Source organism: Leptonotus elevatus, chromosome 2 (assembly GCF_054856555.1).
Source record: "Leptonotus elevatus isolate MCC_2025b chromosome 2, RoL_Lele_1.0, whole genome shotgun sequence".
Classification (NCBI taxonomy): Eukaryota; Metazoa; Chordata; class Actinopteri; order Syngnathiformes; family Syngnathidae; genus Leptonotus; species Leptonotus elevatus.
Genome location: NC_141240.1, coordinates 29,466,003 through 29,487,567, shown reverse-complemented (window position 1 = coordinate 29,487,567; position 21,565 = coordinate 29,466,003). Strand labels below are relative to the sequence as shown.

The 21,565-nt window shown below is 39.6% G+C and overlaps 1 protein-coding gene across 11 annotated transcripts in view; it reads right to left on the bottom strand.

Moving 5' to 3' along the window:
• Nucleotides 1-21,565, bottom strand: part of camta1a (calmodulin binding transcription activator 1a) — a 330,875-nt gene that overhangs the window by 220,377 nt on the left and 88,933 nt on the right. Inside the window, exon 1 of one of the 11 annotated variants that reach the window (XM_086068113.1) lies at nt 19,348-19,482. The exons of the other annotated variants lie outside the window; for them this stretch is intronic. The gene's annotated coding sequence lies outside the window, so the exon portion shown is untranslated. Of the gene's footprint in view, nt 1-19,347; nt 19,483-21,565 lie in introns of those variants that run through there. 11 annotated transcript variants of the gene reach the window in all.

Sequence of the window (21,565 nt, the reverse complement as noted above, 5' to 3'; positions counted from 1 at the left end):
CTATTTGTAGTTACAGGTTCTCTTGGAAGGCCATTATGACGGTGGAACCAAATGGTTATTGTCTATATTACTGCAAATATACAACAAATTGATGGGTTACTAGTTTTGAAATCAGAAGTCAATGATAGCTGCTGTAAAAAGGGTACATTTCTTATCAAATCTAAACATTATTATTATTAAATATGATAATTTGAAATTTTGGTACAGATTTTAGCAATGATCACGGAAAAATGAAACACATGATTTCATTTCGCCCGGCCACATAAAATAATGTGGCGGTCCGAATCTGGCCCTCGGGCCTTACGTTTGAGACCAGTGTGCTAGGCAAAGGTCTTAACGTTGGTTTGATTGATGGTTGACTGGTGCATGGTTTTAGCGAATTTAGTGGATATGATCACAGCATTGAAAGCAAGGCTTAGTTTTATGATTTTGAAGCTTTTTTTTTTTTTAATCATTCAAATTTGGCAGGGTCGTTAACAACACACTACTCTGTCGTGTGTCAAATTCAGAAGCCATTCATGTTCACTTTACAGGGACTTTAAAAGTCATTAGTTAATTAAAGGATTTGCTTCTATGTGATATTTTATTACATGTAGATGCAAATACCAAAATGTGAAAGCATTTAGGATTAATACAAAGGAATGCATATGTCCACTGGGACCTATAGTTTGTAAACATTGTATCACAGACTGCTATTTAAGCATATGATTATACTGTACTCTGAGGCACTTGTGTCTGCTGTTTAGATGGCTCCAGAAGAAAACATCTCCTTCCCTCTTGTGCACACCCCCAGCAGGGGGTCCCACTTTTTGCCTCTCTGATGAAATAAAAATAGCACCACTTCAGGGCAATTTAGCCGCAAGTGCTTCTCCTTTCTTTTTTGTCTGCGCCTGGAAATGCTCAGAGACAGGCTGACTGCTGAATCGGGAGGATTAGGGAGACGGCTCTTTGATCAGGGCTGGGTGAGCTCGGAGATCTCCTTTTCTCATTCCCCCATATTTCTCTGTGTTCCCCTTGTCCCACTCCTGCCTCCTCTGTTTTCCCCATCAATCCGCTCCTCCTTTTATTCTTCATCTTCCCTATACGCTTCCTACCATTTGGCCTTACATGCCGGTGCCCCTGCTCCAATACGGGAAGGGGCAGTGGGACACAGTTGAGACAAATGGGTGCAATGAGGATGGCGTCGCAGGGGAGTAAGCTGTGGCAAAAACGAAATAGGGGGATAAGGACAGTGCACGAACTACACGCCTCTGCACAGATGACATGGTGAATAAGTAATCCCCGTTCTGACTCAGCACTTGTTTCGCTGTCTCCCACTTAGGAGATAAGTCTAATGGAATTGGAGCAATAGAAGTGCTGCATGGCCGTAGTTGGGGAATATTCTCAAAGCTGTGCCGTCTGTTATGACACAGATTTGTTTGCCGTTTCTGCCCACTGTGTTGTGGGTTGCTGCTCCTCTTTACATACACTTCAGCAAAGCGTAGGAGGGGTTCCGCGAACTGCATCATCGAGGCGGGCGCATCATCTCCTTTATATCGAACCTGTTTCAGATTTGTGTAGGGGGCCAAGTGTTGGGATTTCACTGATATGTAATGGTAGAGCTCTGGTGAGCCTTGAGCAGTTACACAGACAGCAGCACATCTGTGTGTCCATGAAATATTTAGCAGCCAGGCAGCTCTCCGAAGCAGAGTAAGCTACAATTCCTCCACACCTCCTCCACCTCCGTTAATGATTTATCGATAACTCTAGACTCATGGAATGCAGGGTGCACCTTATTAGGAGCACCTGGACAGCATAAGGAGGAACTCGGCATCAAAAATAGATCTGTCTGAAATGTGGGAGTGGGTTTGGGGAAGGGAAGGTCTTGCCTCAGCAGCAGCAGCAACAGATAAAGAGGTTTAGGATCCCCTTAGCACCTGCCTGCCCACTCCCCATCACAACACAGTGGAATGTGGATTATGGTCAAATCCACAAAGGATTTTGAGGCTGCTTTGTATATGCAGTAACAGAAGCTGACCACTGACATTCACTTAATGGTGCACTACCAAATTTACCGCAAAAGTATGTTGTTTGCAACTGCCTGTAGAAACCAGCCGTTTGGTCCAAACATCTTTATGCTAATTATTGACTCGCACATTGATGATGGGAGCAGAAGGGGGCAAAGTAGTCACTGAAGTAAGAATAATATGAGTCAAGTAAAAGTAAAAAGTAGTCCTCCAAATAATTAGAATAGTTACAGCAAGTATGTATTGAAAAAAAAACCTACTCAAATTCGGATTTATTTTTAATCACAGCATGAACGTCAACTAGACGTAAATATAAATTCAGACCCGCAGTATCTCTTTAACTGAAACAAGAATATGTTTTTTTTGTTTTTATAAAATAACAAATTATAGGACATTATGCTACAAGAAACAATTTTAAATTGAATTAATTAAATTATTTATTTACACTCATGAAACAGCACAATAGACTTCGTTTGTATTGTTTTTTTAACTATGTTTGATGTTTTTATAGTGTAGTGCTGAAGGCGGGGATGCTGCTGCAATAAGTTCCATTGTGTTTACACAATGACAAATAAAGTTCTATTCTATTCAGACAATGAATACATAACCATTCTTTTCTCTGTTGTTTTTAACCATGTTTCAAGAAAATGAGTCACTTTGAAAACCTTTTTTCTGTGGTTACACAGATGCGTTGTGTGTAGTCATGTGACTCCCTGGCTCCATGTAATTGGTTAAATGCAATCAAATGTCAATTGTAGATCTGTTAGATTGGTGAAACAGAATCATGTGATGGTGCCCGAGGTGGAAGTCTCTCTGACATACTAAAGAGAGTAGTAGATAATTAAAAAAAAAAGATGAAACTATAAAAGCAGACAGTAGCTCAGTAAACCAGGTAAAAGTATTGTTTCTTCTTAGCAAAAATACTCACGTAAAAGTTAATGTTGCATTAAAACTACTCTGACTAGTACAATGTGTCCAAGATGTTACTGAAGCAAATGTAACTGTAAATGTAGCTACCCACCACCTCTGGATAACTTTACAAGGGTGTGCCAGGGGGCAGTGAAAATGAGCAGGTAGGTTACAGTTGGTAACAGCGAAAGCAGTAGGTCAGCTCATCGGGAGAACAGAGGGAGTAGCATGCACAAAAAGTTCACAAGCATGGAGGAAGCCTATTAACCTTGGCTGGTACTTTAAATGTCATTATTTTTAGCTGACATAACAAAAAAACGCCTGCGAGAGCTGTTCTCTTAGCGATGCGCCATGTAAATCACTTTGGCGAAAAGGAAATTACTTCCCGGGCCCCGACGTTATTAATCTAAATTCTCTGGTTAGTCAAATTGTTACACATAATAAATATGGAGCAGCTCGTGACGCTTATCTGCTGTGACATTCCATCTTACCAAACCCTTCTTTTCCCCTCTTCTCATTTTCTCTTTACTCATGTCTCTGTGGCGTTCTTGAAAGAGACAGCACAACTAAAAAGCGCCAACGTCGGAGAAGTCCAACGGCTTTGGAGAACGAGGAAGGGGACAGACAGGCCTGGAGGAACGCTCTCTCCCCCCACACTCGCAGCCATCTTCTCGTGTCTTGCTTATTTGATATCTGTCGAGGCTGGAATCACGCTCTTGCATGTCTTCATCTATTCATTGTCTCACACGGTTTTGCTTGATGGCACACACACACAGTTAAGCCCCTATCGTCTAGCTGCCAGCCGCAGATCTGGTTGCCAATATAGCCGCCCAGATAACTCACGACGCTGTCATATTACAATAAGCGGCCTTGACAGAGGAATCATTTGCATGCACCACATCACCGTATACAAAGTCATCCCGTTTTTCACCAAGGCCGTACGTTCACACTTAAGACATTATAACACAGCAGGAGGCAGTGAAAAAAGGTGACATCACAAAAACAAACACAAGTTTTTGTCTGCATTTTGTGAGATTAGTTAAGCGAAGCACAGCGCAGCATTCTACGACTGTTTTCCTTCCCATTACAACAAGTAATCCGCTGTGGGGTCTTTTGTGAGGAGAGTGCAGCGGGGTGATCCATGAACACTGCTGTATAAACACTCACTCATATGCTAACACTTTCAAGTACTAAAATACAGAAATTGTTTAGTTGAAATAGCAGTCACGGCACTGGGCTCAAATGCACTTGAAAGTGAGGATCATGAAAATTACATTTTAGATTAAACAGACACTGAAAATGCTGTGCTGCTCATCTTCACCAGAACGCTGATACTAAGGACATCATATTTAATCATCTATTTGCAAAAGTGCTGGTCTGCACATATCGTGTAGACAAAGATGAAAAATTAGCCACCAATCATCCAAGCACTCTTTGGAGGACCTTGCTTTAGGAAAAGAAAATGATTCCACAAAGCTGCTTCCATACAATATAGAGTATCTTTATTTTGAAATTCCATTCATCATCTTCCCACTCAATAACAGACTATTTCAAGCAACAACATGTTGAAGTTAAGACAGCACAAATCAATTGAATGGCAAACTGCCTTGTAATGAGGAGAAAAGCTGCAGTCATTGCCATGGCAACACTGCATCCCCTACTTTAAGTTGTCTATAACACTATGGAACGTTTTAACCATTTTTTTTTTGGTTTAATTAGATTTTCATGCTGATTAAATTTTTAATTGGCATGCTGATTCCAAAATAGCCAGTTTTTTTTCTCCCTAGCACAACTTTTTTTTCTCCACATCATACCTTCCAGATAAGCAAAATTATACTGCGTCTGTATACTAGTCGTAGTAGTAGTAGTAGTAGTAAGACTGTAGTAAGAAGAGCTGATTACGACGAGGTATGTTCCCAATAGGTCAGTACTATCCATATCTGCACAAAGCTATCATAGTAGCAATTAAGACGATTAGAGCTGACTTTTCTCTTAACCTTGTAACCATTTTTTATTTCATGGTATGCTGTATTTTTTTTTTAAGTTTGTAATTGTTCCATCTTATTTATTTTATTTACATACATACACAATTGTCTCAGTTTTTTTAAGTTAACATGGTTTCTATATCTGAAAAACAGCAGCTGTTAGACCTAACTCAACAAAAAATGTGTTCCCCATTGTAATTTGTGTATTTACCAGGACACATCTCATACTGAGCATAATCCTAAATGTTTTGGAATTAAGATTTGGAGACAACTAAAATGTCTAATTATAACCTAATCTAACGCCTCATTGATTTGTTTTGAATTTGTGTCCATATTTGCATGAGTTAAAGGGCAAGTTTGCAATTTTTGAAAAACTATATTTTTGTCATTTTGTTTGACATTTGCTTGTCCTTCTTGGGCCTCTAATTTGATATGCAAGGATCCAGCGCGCCTGCAGAAAAACAACCAACCAGAGATAGAAGGCGTTGAATTTGAGTGACAATGAATGAAATGTAAAGAAGTTAACTTAAATTGAGATTTGCCATTACAAACATGTCTTGAAAAACAAACTATTATGAAATCTGATCAAACTGTTCCCTTGACACATTGGCATGTACCAAACATAATAACCTGCTTTGATTGTTAAGATGGAAAATAATTTCCTCCACAAAGTAGCATAACCACGCTGTGTGACAAAGTATCTGTGTATGTGCTGAGATTGTTGGGGTTCCCCAGTGATTTAGTAGCTCTGGAGCTGGTGGCAATGAGGCTGAGGATGTGCATGTGTGTGTGTACGTGCGTGACTGTATGCATGCTTCTTGATTATGCAGGTACAATTGCAAAGAGGAGGGGAAAGCAGAGTCTCAAGGTCAGCGTGGTGTGGCTCATCAGCTCTAGCCTCTATCACTTTAATTAACTCCTCTGAGGGGCTTAGGAAAAGGCCCCTTGTTAAAGATTCACCACAATGAGGCTGACAACCATTGTATGAGAGGGAAGGGCAACATGCTGGCTGCTAAAAATAACCCCTCGTAGCCATGTAAGCACATGGCTACTGGAATGGCCCATTATGTAATTTCCCCGCCTAGGAAAGTAGACCAAATTGCATCTGTGCTAGTTGCATTAATCCAGGACACACACATCTGTAAATGACTTCAAGACACAGAGATGTTGTGTGAGTCTGACACTTATGGGTCTGTTTAAATGTGGCACATTTTGGAATCAGGCTGTCCCTGGCAAGAAAAAGGTTGGGGGCCACTGGAGTAAAGGGAGCACTGTAGGGAAAAAAAAGCACCTGAAAGTACAGCAGCACTTTGGATGCAAATTGATGATTAGATAGACCTTTAATGTCTTTACCTACAGTGAATATAAAATGCATTAACTTCTACTGCTAACTAAGTAATTATGTGAATTGTCTACAAAGTAATAAGAGTTGCTTTTATTTTTGTCTCTTAAGTATCTTATTACAGTCAACTCGGTTCACAGCCATGTACTTTAAATATATTATTTAATTATAATTGATACATTTCGAAAACTGTAATTTTTTTTTTGTCGTTTGGACAGTTATACCTCCATTTTTAAATGATTTAATTAAATAGCATGTGTGCATATTGTATGTATTTAGCTCAGATTAAATGTGAATTCTCTTGAAAGAAGGAATGAAGTAGCTGCAGCACCAACAACTTTTACCTTCTTTGCTCAAACTTTGCTACACACTAGAATGATCACACAAAGTTAACTTTAATACATGGTGACATTCAATGGAATTGGGACAGACAGCCATTCGGTACCTGATTTACAAAAGGTTTTCACATGCACTTGACTGCTCACGAAAAAAAAACTCATTTACAAATCCAGCACAACCAGGATTGTGTCTGCCAAACACATAAAATTGCCACACAGTTTATTTTGCAATTTAAGAAAAAGTATATTTCTAAATGATCTAAGAAAATCACAAGAAGGTGTCATGCCATATCACGTATGACAAAATTGCACTCAGCTGTGCATCTATTTGCATCTGGGTCATTTCAGTGCACTGTACTGGCCTCTCATGTGGCTTTTTTGGGGGGATGCTGTTTTAAAGATATTGTTATGCAGGATGGACAATCCGGATGAGCTAAATCAAACAAAACACAGCTTTTATGCAGTTGCTGCCTTCAAAACTGTCCATGCAATGTTTATTTTTTGTCTTCCGCTAACACTTCCAATTCCATCACTTCAAACTTCATTATGCACTCTCCCAAATGTTCCATGGTGAAGACCATCAGCACTACCTAAAGCCTAAATAAAATAAGGCAGTCTACCACTTTTGCACCTGTTGCCAACAGCGTGCGGTGTCTGTTAGAGGGAGTGAACACGCAAATGGGATCTTTGTAAATCAGGCTCTAAGTGAAGAACTTGACTTGTGTGTCAATGCAGTACCGCATGCCACAAACACGCCAATGACTCCTGCATAGCATTTAACACCATGTTTGCGTCCACAACCACATAAACGTGAGGCAATCTAATGGATCGCGGCATTGATGTCAGGAAACAACCAAACTGTTGTTTTATGAGGCCATTATGGGATAGTTTCCACAATGAGATGTGTTCCTGAGGGTGGTAAAGGACAGATCTGTATCATGTTGTTTGTGGATCAATTTGAGGGCTTTAATTAGCCAGGGGGTCAGGCCAGCCAGCGCAGCAGGGCCAGGTAAAGCTCATCAACAAGGGAGCTTACAGGTGCCTTCGGCCCTAATCTCTCTGCACATCTCAGTGAAATTAAAGCGGCAAATGGGAAATTGATTTCTAGGTCCCCCGTCCATGGCAATATCTCCTTTTGTCTTGCGGACATTAGGTGGGCTTGCACTTGCCAAAGCTGTTCTTTAAAACGTTCATTATTGATACGGAGGGACGGTCTGGCAGACAGCCAGGGCGACCCGGAGAGGATGAAGAGGAGGAGAGCGTTCTCAGCTGCTGGCTTTGTTATGGCAACAAGTCATTCATGCAACGATCCTCAAAACAAGCAGAGTGGAGAAAATGACTTTGACCTCTCTGCTTCCAGCCTGAGCTGCCGCTGCTGACATGGCACCTGCCACAAGATCGGCGAGATTAGAGCAGTCTCCGAGAGCCGGGCCCAACTCTTCAAACAGGAACTTTCAATATCATGCCTCCAATCAGTTCAATCACATACAGTATGTTAGTTCAAATCCAAGGAGCCGGTCCCATGAGATTGTCAGCCCATTGATGTATGGACACTCATTCATTCACCTCCCCTACATGCAGCTACACTCAGATCCCACTTTGCCTTGTAACCTTGTTGATGCTTTTCACTTCATGGCAGCATGCTATTAGTCATTCTAATGAACTTCTGTGGGGAGAAACACATCCAAGAGATCATTCCTCAAGATGTCAGGTAGCAAGGAATGTAAAGTCTGAACCAGTTAATTCAAGCGGCCTTGCCCTACAGGCAAGACGCTTGCCTGTGCATCACTTCTTAACTGGGAACATTCATGCAACTCCACATTATAGTGTCCCATTGGGCGCCTTTCCCAAATCTTAAAGCCAGAGCTACACCCCTTTAAGAATGTCAAAACAAATTATTTTTGTACCCATTAAAGGAAATTATATTTAATTAGAATTAAAATCGTTATTGTATATTGCTTATCCTCTACACACGTAGGCCTGTTTTACTGCCACTTCACCTTTCTCCTACTCCCACCTCTCCTGCTTGGAGAGGGGGCTAGGTGGCCACGATCGCATCTGAATCTGTTGCTGTATGGATTCTGGAGCTGAAGATCTGTTTGTATTGAAAAAATAATTGAGAAGCACCGGATTTAGGGCTAACAAATACATTTGACTTCCTTGATTTCTGTCCATTGTTAAATTAATTTTTCTTAATATTTTTAATTTTGTAGAGGAAACAGTCACATTGAATAATTTTATTTAAAAAACAAAAACAAAATCATACTTTGTCTTTGTTGGCAATAAGACTGCAGCCCAGCATCCTTAACCAGCCCGAGGTTTTCTGGGAGGCCATACTAGATAAACAATATGTAACTTCATATATTATGTACAATGGAACAGCATAGTCCTCAAAGGCCAAAGTGCCCATGGCCAGCGTTGCTGTGAGAGTAGATGTTCTGCACAGTAGAGCTGAGGAAGGCGTTAGCCAGTCTGCTGTGTGTCTGCATGTGATAAATCTGATGGTATGCCAGGGCCCTTTTCTCATTTGTTAGGCAGCCATGTGTGAAAATGTTAATGAAGGCCCATATAATCTCGCAAATTCTCACCATTAAAAATTCCTTCACGTAGCCGAGCATTCTGCTTACACACCGACTATTGTGAGCATCAATCCTTCCTCTGTCGTACTAATAATAGACCTAATTGCCTCCGTCAGCCCACTGGCTTCCTCGGCCCTTCTATGCATCGCAAAAGCGGAGGATGCTCTCATGACAAGCGCGTGGCATGGAGCAAGGAGTAAAACTGGTTATAAATAACACGCAGACACAAATACCAACGGCACTCTGCACAATTTCCATCATATAGCTTGACTCTATCATCTACCTTGTAAAATATTTAGCATCCAGATACCAAAATATGTTTTCTCTCCTGTCTATTTTAAATAGTGGAAAAAAATACACACAGGATGTCTGCATCTGACCTCAAAGACCTTTCCCATTTGTGGTGGTTGTTTTATTTTTGAAAACTCAACAGTATCACGCTATTGTCTTACTTTGCCTCATCCTCGTCCACATCAAGTGAAATTATTTACAGTTGATCCTCTAAGTGTACTACCTCCTTTCTCAACCCCATCATTCATTGCACCGTAAGGCAGCATTGTGTAATTACTCTAAAAGGAGAAGCACAGGAGAAGATTTGGCAGCTTTAATTCCACAAAGTATAGATCCTCTTGAAGGGAGTGCAGGTGACCGTGGGGCCAAAACATCCATAAAGCTCCAGGGAGATTGCAAACACAAAGCCAGCATGTTCACATGCAAAAACTGCTAATGCAACCAATGTTTCCAAAGCAGATTAACATGTTAAAGATGTCCTGCACTCTAAAAGTCTCGAAGGATGTGAAAGCCACTCACAGGACGGTAGGTAGGAACATTTGCAGTACAGTACACAGACGAGGAAGGAAGAAGATTAGTTGTTCCTCAGACACAAAAGGGCTCCTCATTAATAGTAACAATTATCAAACTCAATTTCTAGTAGTAGTCAACTTACATTATTGTAATACAATTGATCATCCAAATAAACGTCTGTGGATATTTTCCTAAACTATTGCAGCAAAATCTGACATTTGCTTCAATTTGTCTTATAGTTTTCCATATGGTCACGCCGCATATAGATACACAAAAACTTATTTTGTAGTTCTGAGTTTTGTTTACTTGAATTAAAACAATCCTTTTAACTTGTATTTTCCCTCCATCTAATTGAACATGCTCTGCGTAATTCCTTTTTTTTAGTTTTTGCTTTAAATATTATTTATTATTTGGAATTATATCCTTGATTGTAAAAAAACAGTAACTGTGTATGTTCCCTATAGCCAACATCATGATTATCCTGATAACTTTTTTTTCTGTACAATACACACAGATCGAGGTTGTAATGAAGTCCAGTGGCTGTTGCCCCATATCTCTGCAAAGTAGCTTAGATAAGGTGAAACTAATGAGCAATAAAGAATGTGAGGTGATGTGTTATTCAATACCTGTTTTGCTTATACTGTAATTGTTCTTGAGACTTTGGATTGTAGATGTTATATGTGAAGCTTTCAAGCGATATTATCATAAAATAATGCTTACTCAAATCTGTCAGTTACCCTTTCAATATACACAACATTGATTTCAACTTTTTTTTTGTATTTACTGTATGCTGCTGCCCTTGCTCCTCGCCACTAATACGAATCTAATAAGGCTAACGGCGGTTGGTGTTAAACATTAGCTTTAGCTTTGGGCTAACGTCAGACTCGTCCGCTAGCTTTACACTGCGCATGTGCGAGCACAACTTTACTGGAGCAGACCGGTAGAATTACGTCGCTCTTGCAATTTGCGTGTTGTCAAAACAAATATTTGAAAGATCTACTGTGCTAAGTATTTTTGCCCGTTTTCAACTTGGTTGAGCAATGTGACCCGTGAGTTTTTTTACATATGGAACAATCATTGTTACAGCTGTAAGAAGCTGTCGCTCAGTGAGTTTCATAACCAAATAAGTAACAGTTGGCAGCTCTGTATATAGGATATTGGCTTCACAAAGCCCACAGCTACTCTTATTTTATCATTACCATCATGTTAATATCACCATAGTTTAATTAGTTACTGCGGTGAACAACATTGAGTGTGGATTGCTTTTATAAACGTTGTTATATCATATGTTCCACCATAATTAGGAATGTTTCTCATAAGCTCAAATTCATCAATTAATTTGTGTCTAACTGGGACTGGAAGATCAATTAGTGGATAAAGTGAGCCCTTTATCCACTAATCTGCATGCTGTAGCTGGGGCGTCTGCAAAATTGTTTGCAATAGTTTTACTTTATCATGTTGTATCCTTCAGAAAATTGCATACCTATACATGAGAACCAGCGCAGCAATAATGCAAACATAATAAACAAATGACTGCTTTGGGCTCAATAACATCTCTGATATGGTGGTGATGTATCATCACATTGATCTAGCATTTTCATTAATTGCAGCAAAGGATACATCTTTAAATTCATTTATTTAAGTTCTATTTAAAATGTGAGTAATATTTAGATAAAAATGTTATGTAAATGTTCATAAATGAGTGGTCCTCGGGAAATTTTCATTGAGGGGTCTCTGGATGCAAAAAGTTTGAAATGCATGCACTAAGCCATAAAAAGGTTAAATTTCAAAGTTTTTTTTTTTTAAATCCTCTTTTTAAACTGGCATTTATAGATCATTTGATATCACTTTATATCATCAACATTGTCAAGTAAATAATAGAATTTCCCTTTGATGCAATAAAACTGAAACTGCTGATCCATTTATTTACTTTGACTTTTGGATTGTAGACTTGAAAGAAAAATGTGAGCCGTGGAATTGAGGGAGCTAAAGTGTTTTTGTTTTGATGGGAAGGCGTTCTTTCCCTCTCTGACACACACACACACCCACACACCCACACACACACACACAGAACTTCCAATACAACCATAGATAGAAGAGCAAGTGTGCTACCGACCTAAAATACATTTATAAAAACGGTACCGCAAAAGCAAATGATATTTATGCATATAAATATACATATATATATGTCTGCTGTATTTCTATGGCTAGATCAACAAGTCCTCCAACAATAACGACCATATTGGTGGTTTTACCATGCACCAAAATGTGACCAAGTGTCACAAATTGTAGTTTAACGACCTCTATCAGCCATGTTAAATAGCGAAAAAATACAAAACTGAGACTCGAACCGGATCATCTGGTCGGGAGACTAACGTCTAACTTACTGAACTAACAATCCAGTAATGATCTTAGTAATGATCTTAGTGTTCATTTTTCATCTGACTAACGGTTGGGGTTAGGATGAGGCTTTCAATAATGTTGTACAGTACACGTTACGTCTTTAACATGGGACAATAATGGCTGAGATTAGGAAAACGGCACTGTGATATTGTTGACCGTTAGAAAACATGTAGTCAACAATAAAACAACCACTGGACAAATAGCTCAGTCAGATAAACACTTGTCTTCCGACCAGACAGAGACGGGTCCAGGTCTCACTTTAGTATTTTTGCGCTATTTAATATGGCCGATAGATGTCGCTAAACTAAAAACACGTAACACTTGGTCGTAATTTGGCACCTTTTCAAAACGACCTATGTAATCATAATTATTGGAGGACTGCCTCAGCTAGATGTTGATCATGAAAGCTCAGGTGCAGTTTGGCTGTTAACGTCTGCAATGTTACGATGGCGTTGACCAATCTTGAATCGCATATCCACATTGACATGGAAGTATGACGACAGGAAGTGGAGATTCAAGCCCTCTCATAGTGAGTGAAAGATATTAGAACATAAAACAAATGTGAACTTTACTCTCATTTTTGCAAGGTGACCATAAATGGCAACCTTATCAAAGTCATTTGTCTAAGGACTTGTTGAACATCTCCAAAATGCTCTTTTGTCTGCACTTGAGTGACACTGTTTTCGGAAAGGTTAATTGCTCCAACGTGTGATAAAAGGCCGTGCCCGAAGATGTGATAGACATAAATAGGAGGTGCTCCCTCCTCCACGTTGAGGTTTTCCACTATGTCCAGCCTTAGTGCCAGGTCAGCTTCAGACAATTTTGATTTATTATTAATGACAGTCAGCGCACTTCCTGTGACATTCCTTTAACCGGGTTTTCTTCCTTTACGCGGCCCATGGAAGGGAAACGCTTATCCGCCAATGACACGCTTTATAGCCTGAGAGGGAATAAATTCTCCAGTGTCACAACCACAGCCAACAACAACTTATTTGATGCTAAAGATCAAATGAATAATTCTGCGATTGTGCATGAGAATTTACTTTTAAGCACCAACAATACAAACAGCGGCATAATAAATCTTTTGCCTCTCTATGTGGTGATTTCTCTCTGTCTGCACTGTATTGGACTTAACACGCAGTCAGGGACAGAGAGTTGACAGGACCATTTGCAAACACAGCCTGTTGTGATGAGAGAGCAGAGGATATATCGGGCGCAGGGACACAGGTAAAAAAAAAACGACAACTGGAAAATCTACGAGGAAATTTGAGCATGCTATGAGGCCAAATTGTGATACATGATTTGTATTGACTTCTCAGTGCACAAAGCAGCTTTGCAGGTCAGGAGACAGTTAAAGTTCATGAATAGTATGGATATAGGAAAGAGTTGCTGGGGTAATTTGTAGGTCATTTTGGGTCAACTTTAGAATTGGGCAGTGCATGAAGGACATCCTGGCTGCTGAGAAACACTTTTATGGGCTACACGGAAAATATGTGTCATACATATTCAGTGCAAGTAGCTCCAAACGGCGGTGTGAGAATCCCCAGGCACATTTTAGGGGGAGTCGAAACTTAAATTCTACAATTGATTTTTTTATATATTTTTTGCTTAGCCTTTGTAGTGTCGGGAAAACATAGGATGATAATCGCAAGGCTCAAATAAAGCGAACATAAAAAATTAAGTAATATAAGCAGTCTATCAAAGTAGAGATTTGTCTTTAGAAAGTTTTGTTAAGATGAGTGTATGTATTTCCAGAGGTGGGTAGTGATACGCTACATATTTAGTCTGTTCCATCTATTCAAGGAGCATTTTGGATAAATTGTACTTGTCAGAGTAGTTTTAACACAACAGACTTTTTACTTTTACTTGAGGATTTCTAGAAGTAGAAACATTACGTCGCAATCTAGTTTGGTTAATCAGAGAGAGTTTCACCAACCCAGCACCTAATAACGTTTGACTCCATTTGACCAAAACAAAGCCAGGTAGTCACATGACACAGCCTCACATAGAAGAAGTATTCAAAGTGACTTATTTGCATGAAACATGGCAAAACTCTTCGTTTACCTTACAAGTAAGCTCCAACTCACTGGGAACTCCAGAAAAACAAAAAGGATGGATTGAGAACGAATTTGCCGTCATCTGTGTCTGCCTAAAAATGTTGGCATTTCAGCCTGCAATAACAACGCGTGAGAAGAAATCCAGCGTATGCAGGGCACTGAAGATAAAGATGTGAGTTGGCAGAGCTCAAATTGTTTTTGAGTAATGAAACAAAGGTCAGCATTGCAGATAAATGTGTGTGAATCCATCTATTGACGACTAGTTCAAAATAATCCAATTAAATATGTAATTATTACACATTGTATATATTTTACCGTTTCACATGCATAAAATCCTTTATGTAAGGTAAATTGCCTTAGTGTAGGTTATTTTACTAAAACATTTCAAAGTTGTTGTTGGGCAATATATAAATGGCTGTGTATTTTTGTCTATTTTACATCATGTGCTATTCAACAAGAAAATCATCTGAGTATTTACTGAAGTAATTATTTGGAAGACTACTTTTTTACTTTTATTTGAGTAATATACATTTTATTGTAACTATACCCTTTCGTTAGTAAATTTTTTGGCAACTTTGTCCATCTCTGGTAATTTCACACTTTTTTTGTTTGTAAAGTGTGATACTCACAATACTGTATCATACTAGAGTACACACAGAATTTGCAGGGAAAACAACAGTAGCCAAATTTCTTGTCTTGTTTCCGGCACTGCCACTAATATAGCAAAAGCAGTGTTACTTAGTGGTCTTATTTGTTTACCGCCTGGGCTCTCTTTGTTGCCTTTCATCTTTATCTTTTAAGACTGCCCCCGTCTCTCTTTCATTTCCACCACAGAGAGACACGCAGGCATGGGCTTAGGTTGGGAAAAAAGACTGAAGGTGTATTTTGGTGACGAACGAGGAGAATAGAAAATGGCTGGCGTTGCAAAGGAGGCAAAATGAAGACAGCCAATCAGCCTGAGAGGGCAGTGGAGAGCGGAATGAGAGGAAAATTCATTGTATGGAGGCATGGATACAATAATCCTAATCTGGGGAATCATAGCAAGCATGCCTGCGGGTGCAGGCAGAGGCCACCGGGAGGTGCTGTGACAGAAAAGGCTCCGACAATAAAAAGGTGCTCTCACCAGTAACACTTCTCATCAAGCAGAGTGCCGCTCCAGAGCACAGGCTGTTTCCTCACGGAGATGGAACTGTAACGATCCAAGCCGGTCCCATAAAAAACTTTTTGCTCACGTAACAAGAATGGATGGCGGTACAAGTTTCACACAGGCCCTCTTTTATCACCTTTTTGATATTTCTACTTGAGAGTATATTCACATAACTCGCAATTAAGACTCCCCTATAATCCACCTTCTTTGTTTTTGCATTTATAGTTTTCTTTTTACAATCTGCAAGCACGTCAGTGTCATTATTGCAAAGCCCCAATTAAAGCAAAAATGACTGTAAATTTGAGGGGCTACACAAATTGCATTCAAAAAATGCAGAGCAATCTGCTCTTTGCAATTGTTCCTTGGCCCTTTTTCCATTTTCAAGCATACATGAAAATCATTTACTTATTTGCTGGTTCATTTATTTGGTGTGAGACTCTGGGGAATCCAAATGTTATGAGCAAAGATGATGTGATTTATTTTCTCTTGTTCTTTTGTTTTCGCACTCCCCGATGGTTTGGTGACGCAGAGGTAAAAGGAGAGAGAGTACATTAATCACAATTTTGACAAAACAAAACATCTTACACCCTGCCAGGCCTGACTGACTTATATTATGGGCCATCCTTTAAGTTGAACATTCATTTGTCATTGACTCACAAAAATGTGCTTTGTCATTATAATTTGATATAATAAAAATATAGAACCTATAGTTTGATGCCAGCCTTTGCATGTAGCAAAAGGACTCACACGCTGTACAAACGAGAAAAGACTCTGAAAACAGTGCTTCTGAATCATTTTTGAAACACACCCACCCCCCAAGAAAGAAGTAAATTATGCTGTGCCACCCCCACCACCCCAACTTTCCGCCATGGCTATAAATATTATTGTTTGTCTATAAAATTGTTCTAAGTATACCACTGCAGGTGAGCTAATACTCCTTCCACACTCTCTCACAATGAGAGCGCCACTGCCATCTACTGTAGTGTATGTGCAATAACATCTTATTCTAGTAGAGAGAAAAAACATGTTTCTGGAGGTCACTTGTGCCCCTCTGGCATCGCACTGCGCCCTCCTATTTGAAAAGCACTTCAGCTACAAAATAACACAATTGTTCACTATATATTATATACAATCCATTTTGATAACTTGGCTCATCAACAAAAAATTGCACAGGAAATAGTTTAAACTCACATAGTGCTCATACTGAAGAGAAAGAGCTAGCTAAAATTGGCTCAATTTTTAGGCTACCAAAATGTGTGCCCATATCTTAGCTAGCTACATGAATGAACTGACTTGGATCCCACACTCACACTGCTCTTAGAGATTAATGCAGCATTATCGATGAAGTCATTAATTGTTTTTGTGTGCATGGTGACCATTTGTCATTACAGGGTCGCCCCTCGAATTGGAAATTTTCAGAGAAGCAGTGCTGTGATATCTGACTGCACATGCAATAGCAAAGCGGCTGGATGAGTTATTCCAGAATGCTAACAGCAAAACATTTTGGCGGTCTTGTACAGCAAAGGTCATGACAAAAATGGAGGAAGTAAGCATGAACTATGGGACAGAAAATAATTAACAAATTATCTACTCCACGTCTAAACCAGCAGTTAAACCTTCTAGACCAGTGGTCCCCAAACACCGGGCCACTTTGGACTAGGCCGCACAGTTGAAAGAATAAGAAAACTTACTGTGCTTCTGGTTAATTGATTAGCTGAGGCTTAAAAATATTTTATTTAAAAAAATGACCAGATTCTCTCTGTTTACGATGTTGCATGTCAAGATGCTAATTATCTCAGTCGCATAGCGCTGATGCTAATCGACAAGTTAGCAAAATGAGTAAAAAACAGACATATTTGGAAAGTTTCTTTGCAATGGAGAAAAGGCCCAGTGATGAGACAACATAGGAGCCTATGAGCAAGAAGAAAAAGAAAGGTGCATGGACTTGCAGCTACAGGTGATTCTGTTTCTTTGAATTGGCTCTAGTTTGTGACATATTGATATATATATTTTTTCAAATAATTGATTGATAATTCATTTGGGGATATCAAAAATACTAATTTATTTTCTAGTAAAAATGATAATAATAACAATGTGTGTTATTTTTTGGGGAAAATCCCAGACCACAAGGACTACGGCCAGAACAGTGAGGGGGAGCGAAGAGAAACAGTTGAAGTCAACAGGGCAAGGTAGGCAATCACAAGTACAGGAAACCCATGACGGATGGAAGTAAATGACAGGAAATATTTTTAAAGTAAGACAGGAAATTACAAACAACAATAGATATCAATACAGCTGGTAGGGTTGACACAGAAAAAGGACCTCACTCGCTGTACAATAAAAGGTTGCGTTTGGTGCAAGTCTTCCCTGAACTCATTATCACTTTCATCCTTTTATAAAAATACAGTAAATATGTTTCACTGTTGCTGCGGAGTCCCTTGTGTGGCTCCCCCACTATTGCTTAAGAATGAAATGCATCGAAAACAAAAACGGAAGCTGTATCCAGTGGGCTCACTACGATTGGCTATAAGCACGTCCGTCAGACCGAGAAGGGTCACCCTTGATTGTGCAGGCTTCGTGCAAGTGGAATAATAGCAGGCTTAGTGAGAGAGCCTTGTCCAACATTTTGTAGCGGTTAAATCTATTTATTGGAAAAGATCCTACTAACCACATGTATTCACAAGCAATACATGACGGGTGAAAGGTATCATTTGTCAGAAAGCCACTGGTCCACTCACAAGAGCAGGAATTATGAAAATGGCGAAGGCTCGGCATGTACTTGCCACAGTAAGTGTGTGTCACCTTTTCACTTCAAACTTGCAGCCACTAAAATGAGAAATGGGATGAGATTTTTAAAAGAAAGAATCTCTCCATATACTTTCAATTGGTTTGTAGTCTTTCCTTCAATCAGACCAATATGCTAACCTGTGAAAAAGAATACTAGAGAAGCATGCATTCAAGCTGTTCAATAAAACAAAAAATGAATTATATCCTCTTGTAGCTCATGATGGATGAGCAGGGGGAACTTGACACTCTTAAACATCAACTGTACATGGATTTACAAGCAGATTTCCATCGAGGATGGAAACAGAAAGAGATATTTTCTGCACGAGAAAACAATGATTACTATAGCCAAGCTGCTTTTCTTCTGTATGAATGCAGCCAGCATCAATTGCATAGTAATTCAAATTGCTGTGTTACACCAATTCTTCTAGCTTCGTCTCCATAAGAGAAAAAAAAGAGAGAATCCAAGAATGCTTAGCAAATTCCCACAAAGTATTGTCAGGGTTAAAAGTTAAGGCAGTGGATACACTATTGAAAGACAACATCAAATACATGGAAGTGTTGTCGGAAATGAAACATAATCAAGTCAGAAAACAACAAGCGCGTCGACACTGTGCTGGGAGCACACACACACACACACACACACACACACACACACACACACACACCTTCCTATCATCCAGTGGCTTCCAGCCTCCAACAATCGTCTGTTCACGGCTCTCCTTTTTCACTTCCTCTCATCATAAATCTGGATAAATCCACAAACCACTGTCTGGCATGCTCCATCTGTCTCCCTCACTCATGTACAGCGAGAGAAAGCCTCTTTGCATCCCTGCCTGCCAGCAGGCTGTCCTGCAGGCTTGCTTTAAAAAAAAAGAAAAAAAAGAACAGCAAGTTGTGGGCACACAGGAAAGATATGATGCTAGTCTATTTCTACATCCTCATATCACAGCTGGATCGTGTCCAATATTTTGTTGTTGTTGTTTTACTTACTCAGACAGAGCCTTTCCTTTCGGTGTCAACAGTCAATCTTTATTCCCTAAAGTTGACTCGAAGGCAACCGGACTTCTTAAACACTATACTGTAATCCAAAAGGCTACCTTAGTTCAATTCAACATTTGTGGTGAAGAGGAGTCGTCTAGTTGTCTTCCTGTTTGAAGACGAGGGATATGAGACGTTTTCAAAATGAAACAACTTCCACCGTAATAACTACTGTCTTTTTTTGTGTCATATCACCAAATGAAAATTCCTTTCAACTCTAAATTGGGCCAGCATATGAATGATTTGGGGCTTAACAGCACTGCATGCGTTGTAAAGAAATTGCTGATTTGACAGTAATATATTCTGCACGGTTATCACATGACTTCAGTTGGAGATGTAAAGTATAAATTGAAACATTAGTCTATTGAATGCAATAGACTTTATGGCCCAGTGCAAGTAGCACAAAGCTCAGTCTAACTGTGCGCATGGGTGGAGTGTCCTTTCTTTTGGTATTTTGCTTGACTAGCGCAGATAGAAGAGGGTGTTTGCCTTATTATTCACCATCGTGGGATGGAACGCAGTCGACTCCCGGCCAATCAAAGCGGAAGTAGAAATTTACTTGCTGGGGTCTGTACGTGAGATTGGCGTGCACAGGTAAACTGCAAGATCTATGTCACCCCAGCCCTCATAATTTCTGTCACAAGGTCAGAGTGGTGCTATTTTATTTTTTTTAAGATGATACTGATACTGGGGAGCAATTTGAAAGAAAAAAAATCTGTTTCGTTAGTCTTTTATGCTGATTAAAACTAAAGCTGGCATGCTGATTCCAAAATTGGAATACATTTTTTTTGCATATTTCATTTTTCCACTCCCACAGCTTTCAATCCAGATCAGCAAAATTGCCCTGATTAGCTGTAGTAAGAATGTAGAAAGAAGAACTGATTACGATTTGACTCATCTACCGCTGCGTGGCAACTTGTTTGTGTAGTCACAATTGAGATGATTGAGGTGTGTGCAGCTCCTAATAGGTCAGTACCATCAATATCTGCAAACAGAAAACTAGCATGGTAGCAATTAATTAGTGATGGCTTTTCTCTTAACTTTGTAACTATGGGTATATCATTGTAAGTTCTATTTCGTTTAATGCCATATTTGTTTAGTTTGCAATGCTTGTAACTACCGGTATTCCATTCTTAGTGTTTTTTTTTTTTTTTTTTTTGCATAGAATGACTTTTATTCAATATTTTTTTAAGTAAACTGTGATACTAGAGCTCAAAAACTTGGTGTGAGAGCGAACTGAGATCTGTTTTGGATTTTGCACCCCAAAAATTATTTTAAAACATCTGTCAGACTTAAACCAACAAAAATTGTATTCTCCATTATAATAATTTGTTCAGTGAATTGAGTTCTACAATGATTCAGGGATTGGCCCCTATTACTGTCATGTTTCTGCATGAAATACGATGACATCCAACACACAAATCCTGCACCTCGATTAAATCCACCAAAAAAACAAACGTGTGACACCATCAGCGCCACAACTTAGACCAACTTTTTTTGAGTCTAAAATCAAGTCTACTTTTTGTTACCAAATTGCCATATGGTTGTATGGCAGCTTCGTCCACAGGAATGCCAATCAAGGTACAATGTGATCCAAAACAACTAAAGGCACAAAAATCAAGATGTGGCCGTTTTTTACACCGAGCGCCTGTCTACGGAGATAGAGACCTCAGCGTGCAGGATGGAGTTTGATGGTAAAAACATGAAACTAGTTGAACAATTTTGTGTTAAACGCAATTTGGAATCAACAACACGCTTGCTTTGACATAGACAAATGCATGACAGACTCACTAGAGCCAAATTCTCTGAAGTCAGTTTGCTTTCCAATGTAAGGCCCCAGTAGCCAGTGGGCATGCCACAGTCAAAGCAACATGAACGCCTCAGAGAAGGCCGAGGGCAGCTAACAGTCTGCAAATATGCCCCGGTGGCAGCCTAAAACACACATGCACATCCAGGGCTGGACTGGCAATCTGGCATACAGGGCAGATGCCCGGTGGGCCGGTGTCTTTTGGGGCCAATGTGGTGCTATTCAATTATTGTTTCCTTCCATTTTACCCCAAAAGACCAGCCCACAATTTAGAGGGAGAAGAACATTAATCCATTTAAATATAGAAAGCAAATTGAACCAATAAACATCAGCGGTAGAGCTACGTGGTAACTAAGGGTGGTC